This window comes from Panthera leo, chromosome F3, assembly GCF_018350215.1.
Source record: "Panthera leo isolate Ple1 chromosome F3, P.leo_Ple1_pat1.1, whole genome shotgun sequence".
NCBI classification, from domain to species: domain Eukaryota; kingdom Metazoa; phylum Chordata; class Mammalia; order Carnivora; family Felidae; genus Panthera; species Panthera leo.
The window spans coordinates 8463661-8470560 of record NC_056696.1 but is presented as its reverse complement, the minus strand read 5'-3'; the positions used below and the strand labels follow the sequence as shown (position 1 = coordinate 8470560).

At 36.5% G+C, this 6900-nt stretch overlaps 1 non-coding gene across 1 annotated transcript; it reads left to right on the top strand.

Annotated features, from left to right (window-relative positions):
- Positions 1 to 5287: 5287 nt before the first annotated feature.
- Positions 5288 to 5477, top strand: LOC122212525. Its single transcript, XR_006199201.1, has one exon. It is a non-coding gene; the product is annotated as a U2 spliceosomal RNA (small nuclear RNA).
- The last annotated feature ends 1423 nt before the right edge of the window (positions 5478 to 6900 follow it).

The following is a 6900-nucleotide window of genomic DNA, read 5'->3' as shown; positions in this document are numbered from 1 at the left end:
AGAAGACCTTGTTTCAACCCAGCCACCTTCATAAGTAAAATAGTCAGGACTCTTGAGACTTAATTTGTTGGCACCAAATTCTGGCCCTCTTTGCTATGCCATTCTACTTGGCCCAATTTCATGGGATTCTTCTAATTGTCAGTTGGTATCCCAAACTAGTACTTTGCCTTGCTCTGTCTTTCCAACCTTGACCTAATAAATGATTGAAATGTCGTTTTGCAGTACAGCTGACCCTTGAACAACATGGGTTTGAACTGCATGGGTCCACTTATCCACGGGCTTTTTTTTTTTTGCTAAACACAGTACAGTCCTATAAACGTATTTTCTATTCCTTATGATTTTAATAACATTTTCTTCTCTCTAGCTTACTTTACTATAAGAAGACAGTAACACATATACAAAATTTGTGTAAATTAATTGTTCATGTTATCAGTAAGGCTTCTGGTCAACAGTAGGCTATTGGTAGTTAAGTTTTGGAGGAATCAAAAGTTAAATACAAATTTTCAACTGTGTGGGGGTTGGTGCTCCAACCCCCGTATTGTTCAGTGCTCAACTGCATTCTGGTATGCCGGAATATCAGGCTATTTTTTGAAAATCCAAGTATCTTGTGGTATTTTTCTTAGTGTAGTCCCATTATTTCAGTATTTCAAAAATCTAACCTCTGAGTTATGGACATTATGACACATATCCAGAAAGTTCTATACTTCATTTACATTTTGTATTAAATAGAGGTGACTTGCTAGAAATCTCTCTCACTGCATCACTTCCCTTTTAAAATCTGTTCAAAAAAAAGAAAGGAAAGAAAAGAGAAGAGAAAAGAAAAGAAAAGAAAAGAAAAGAAAAGAAAAGACCTGTTCAAAGTATCCTTTGGTTGCATTAATTTCAATGTTCTAAATTACAGATGAAGGTGAGCACTTTGTATTTCCCAGAGCTAGTTTGGGCCCAGTGTCCAGAAGTCCCTGATGGAATCTGGATGGGGGTGAGGGTGGGGATAGGGAGTTAGGAAGGGGCCCTGGGGAATATGTAGTATGAGGGAAGGCATTGGGTGAGGAGAAAAAGAAAAGATAAGGAAGCTCTGGATTAAAGGTTCCTCCCTTTCTTTCCTGAGAGCACCAAACCCATTTTCATACAAACAGATGGTTCTCCCCTAGGATAATTTATTCTAACTTCTTCCAAGCTTACCCTTTCTAGAAAGATTTAGGCTAGAAGGGCACAGGAACAACAGTCCTTGGCTCTCTCTCAAGTTCATGATTTTCTCATGACAAAGTGTAGATGACGACACCATACAATTATTTTCTTAAATAGAAGACTGCCAGTAATACCAACATTTGTGCCAGTATTTCAGGATTAAGAAAATGTAAATATGGCCAGTCCTGTTATTTCTCTCCAGTGTTGCAGTTACTAAGCCTCAGTCCTGGAGCTTACCAAATCGACTCCTATGGCTCCTCTCATGGCCTCCCTCTGCATCAGGCCACCTGCCAATGCTGTCACATCCAAATATCAATGGCCCTGATCACAGTTCCCAATGCTTGGCAGCTCTCTGCTGTTTCCACTGCCACAGAGTGGATACTGCTCCAGTAAGAAATACTCCTGCTCTGGGCAAAACTGGGATTCTGGTATAACCATCCTCATTCTCATTCTGTATACCTTGGTACATATAATGCAATGAATTTTTGCGAGAGCAACTCAAATTTCCATTAACAAAGGACGGGTCGATTCATTTATAGTACATTCACACAGTGCATAATTATAAATCATTAAAAGAGTGAGTTACACTTGTATGTACGGACATGAAAAGTCAAGCTGGACTGTTCTGGTGAAAAAGGCAGGTCTGAACAGTTAAGCCCATTCATGTAGTTAAACATATAATCTCATTCATGTAACTGAAACTTCATAACCAGTGTTCTGCCAGGCTTCTATTTCTCAATCAAGTTGGTTTTCTCTATGTCTTTACAAAAAGAGTTCTGTAGAACTTATTGGTCTGCCTGAGAATACTTAAATGCACATAAAATTTACTTAGCACACAAATAGATATAGTATCCGATTTCTTTAAAGTGTAAAAATAAATTAGGAGGCAAACTATGAATTGAATCCAAAATAGTTTTTTGGCAGGGAGGAAGCAGGCTGCCAGCCAGTGCAGTGATGCTAACTTCAAGGAAGCCAACAAAGCGAGGAAGTGTCTCTAAAAGAGTGAAGCCAACTGCCCCGTCCATAAGGCGACTCTTCCCACAAGGGACCAGGTGCTCAGTGTCCCCATCGTGATAACAGCAACACAGCTGCCCTCTTTTGTTAACAGTCCATTACTGAGTCATATTCAACTGAATCCAGTGGTTCTCTCACACCCTTTCTCTCCCCCTTCCTTTTATGAAGAGTCAGTGACAATTCTTTAATCTCTGGCTGAGGAAAAAGAGGAAGCAGGTCAGAGTGATCATTGGCCATTAATTGCAGCTTTGCTGCTGGAAAAGGGGACATTGGTACCCTCTTTTCAGTAGCTGCCACTGCAGCAGGCTGAAGGATGGGCCACATAACTTGACCATCTCACTCACAACACAAGGAGGTATTTAACCTAAAGTTCAAGGTAGGAGTCATAATATAACAGATTTCACAGACACTAATGTCCATTAATGTTCAAGCTTATTATACATATTTTATGATTTGCTTGCTAATTTTCTTAATGACTGCTAAGAACTTAGTCTTTTTTTTTTTCCTGGTAAATTCTCTCTCTCTACACCCACCCCCAATTATTTTAAAATAGTCCTAACTTTTACTCTGTATCCTAAGTGTTTATTCTATCAATAATGTTTCTATGTACAACAAAAAGTTATACAGCTTTATTTGTTAGTAGATTCTTACTTTACTCTTTAAAAATGAAGACAGAAAAAAATGTAAATGTGTTATTCTCACATGTTGTGTCTATATACCTGAAAAACCCAAGATAATTAACTTAAAAGCCATTATAAACAAGAAGAAAATTCAGCAAGCTGTCTAGTACAAAATTAATGCAGAAAAAAACCAATAGCTTTGCAGTGTGCATATAATAATTAACTAATAAATATTTTAACCCTATTGGGAAACAAAAGCAAAAAGAAACTATTGGGACCTCATCAAGATAAAAGTCTTCTGCACAACGAAAGAAATAATCAGCAAAACTAAAAGAAAGTCGATGGAATGGGAGAAGATATTTGCAAATGACATATCAGATAAAGGGTTAGTATCCAAAATCTATAAAGAACTTAACAAATTCAACACCCAAAAAGCAAATACCGGTGAAGAAATGGGCAGAAGACATGAATAGACACTTTTCCAAAGAAGACATCCAGATAGCCAACAGGCACATGAAAAGATGCTCAATGTCACTCATCATCAGGGAAATACAAATCAAAACCTCATTGAAATACCCCCTCACAATGGTAAGAGTGGCTATAATTAACAACTCAGGAAACAACAGGTGTTGGCAAGGATGTGGAGAAAGGGGAACCTTCTTGCACCGTTGGTGGGAATGCAAACTGGTGCAGCCACTCTGGAAAACAGCATGGTGGTTCCTTAAAAAATTAAAAATAGAACTACCGTACAACCCAGCAATTGCACTACTGGGAATTTATCCAAAGGATTCAGGAGTCCTGATTCAAAGAGGTATATGTATACCCCAATGTTTATAGCAGTGCTATCAACAATAGCCAAATTATGGAAAGAGCCCAAATGTCTATCAACTGATGGATAAAGAAAATGTGATATATATATATCATATATATATATATATCTATATCTATGTGATATATATATATCATATATATATATATATATATGATATATATATATATATATCTCTCCACACACATACATAAATACATACACACACACACACACACACACACACACACAAATGGAATACTACTCAGTGATAAAAAAGAATAAAATCTTGCCATTTGCAACAATATGGAAGAACTAAAGGGTATTATGCTAAGCAAAATAAGTCAGTCAGAGAAACACAGATATCATATAATTTCACTCACATGTGGAATTTGAGAAACTTAACAGGTAATCAAAGGGGAAGGTAAGGAAAAATACGATAAAAACAGAGAGGGAGGCAAACCATAAGAGACTCTTAAATACAGAGAACAAAATGAGGGTTGATGGGGGTGGGGACAATGGGTGATGGGCAATGAGGAGGGAACATGCGATGACCATTGGGTATTGTATGTAATCTACTCCTAAAGCCAAGACTACACTGTATGTCAGTTAATTGAAAATAAATAAATAAATAAATAAATAAATAAATAGCATGAGGCTTCCAGCTTTGTTCCTTTTTCTCAAAATCATTTTGGTTATTCAGGGTCTTGTGGTTCCATATGAATTTTAGGGTTGTTTTTAATCTATGTCTGTGAAAAATACCTTTAGGAATTTGATAAATTGCACTGAATCTGTAGATTTCTTTGGTTACTTTGGATCTTTTAACACTATTAATTCTTCTAATACATGAACATGACAAAGCTGTCCATTTATTTGTCTGTTTAAATTTCTTTCATCAGTGTTTTATACTTCCTAGTGTATAAGTCACTCACCTCCTTGGTTAAGTTTATTCCTAAGTATGTTATTCTTTTTGATGCTATTGTAAATGGGATTGTATTTGTAATTTCCTTTTGGGATAGCTTATTGTTGGTGTGCATAAATGCAACTGACTTCTATGTTGATTTGTGTTCTGTAACTTTGCTGAATTTGTTTATTAGTACTAAAAGTTTTTTTTCTGTGTGTGTGTGTGTGTGTGTGTGTGTGTGTGGAATCTTTAGTATTTTCCATGTATAAGATCATGTCTTCTGAAAATAGAAACAATTTTACTTCTTCCTTTCCGATTTGAATGCCTTTTCTTTTCTTGCCTTATTGCTCTGGCTTGGACTTTCAGTATTATGTTGAATACAGGTGATGGCAGTGAGCATTCTTGTCTTGATTTTGAAACCTATTAAAATGCAATAGTAATCAAATAGTCTACTACATGCACATAAAGAAATATACAGATCAATCAACATAAGAGTCAAGAAACATACAGATACTTATGGGGACAGTTTTGAGACATGAATACTTCAAATCAATGGTAAAGATGAATTGTCAATAAATTAGAGAGTTTTGGGGAGCCATCTAGGAAAAAAATACTCTGGATTACATCAAAACAAATTTTAGCCGGATTAAGTATACTAAAGGGAAAAATGAGATAATGAAAATACTGGAAGGAAATATGGAAGAATTTTAACAGCAGTCTCAGACTTGGGGACCTTTTAAAACCTGACATGATGTGGCTTCTCAGCCTTTTAGCTAAGATCAAGCATACTATTTGTTCTTATCAGTTTAATCTCTGGTATGTCCTCTACCCAAGGGCAGTATATCAAACGGATTTCTGGAGCAGGAAATGGAATAGGAGCTTGCTCTGTCCACTCCACGCATCAATCTGGAATTGCAGTACCTCCAGTAATGGTGTACCCCCCTCAGGGGAATAAAAAAATAAAATAAAATAAAGACTGATAAAACACACAAAAGCCATATAAGAAAAAAATCGATAGTTTTGCTACATAAAAATGTTAAATTTATGCTAATAAACTCAGGGAAATTATTTTCAACATATAAAAACAAAGGGCTAATTTCCATATTCACAAATATCTACAAATCGTTAAAAAAATGCCTTACAACTATATGGAAAAATGGGAAAATGGGCAAAAAACATAATCAATTCACCAAAAATACAAATGGTTTTAAAATAGGAAGATGTGAGGGGTGCCTGGGTGGCTCAGTCAGTTGAGTGTCCAACTTTGGCTCCTGTCATGGTCTCATGGTTCGTGAGTTCAAGCCCTGCATAAGGCTCTGTGCTGACAGCTCAGAGCCTGGAACCTGCTTCAGATTCTGTATCTCCCTCTCTCTCTGCCCCTCCCCCAGCCATGTGTGCTCGCTCTCTCTCTCTCTCTCTCTCTCACAAATATAAATAAACATTAAAAAAGTTTTTAAGTAATATAGGAAGATGTTGAAGTTAGGAGAAATGAAAGTTAAAAATCACAATAAGAGTCTTTTTTTCACCCAATATATTGGAAAAGACCAAAAAAAAATTGACAAAAAGCAATCTTGGAGAGAGTGTGGTGTTAATATAAATTGCTACATCCCTCTGAAGGACAATTTCAGCACTATTCACACACAACATGCTCATAACTTTTGATCCATCACTTCCTCTTCCAAGTTTCTATTCCTAAATTATATTCTCACAAAAGAAATACAGGTACACAGCAAATCACTTAATTATTGTGGTGATAGTCAGTGCCTGAAAACAACCTATATGTGTTTCAATGGGAGACTAGAGAAATCAACTCTCGTATGTTCAACCAATGGAATACTTTGTAACCACTAAAAAGAACAAGACATACCTCATTCTGTTCTAACTGACCTGAAATGAAAGCCAAACTACAGTTGGCCCTTGAACAACACAGAGCTTAGGGGTGCCAAAAACTCATGCAGTTGAAAATCCATGTATAATTGTTGACTTCCCCAAAACATAACTGCTAGTGACCTGCTGTTGACTAAAAGGCTTGCAAATAACAAGAACAGTCTGGCTCACTAGATTAAGCATCTGACTCTTACTTTCGGCTCAGGTCATGATTTCAAGGTTTATGGGGTCAAGCCCTTCATCAGTCTCCAGGCTGACAGTGTGGAGCCTGCTTGAGACTCTCTCTCTCTCTACCCCTCCCCCACTCACACTCTCTCTTTCAAAGTAGATAAACTTGAAAAAAAAATAAAGCAAGGTATGGAACAATCCCTATAACCATACTACCATTTCTGCAAAAAAAAAAAAAAAAAAAAGAAAGAAAATTCACATGAATCAGAAAGGAAGAAACTGGCAATAAAACAACAGTTTTTTCCACCTCT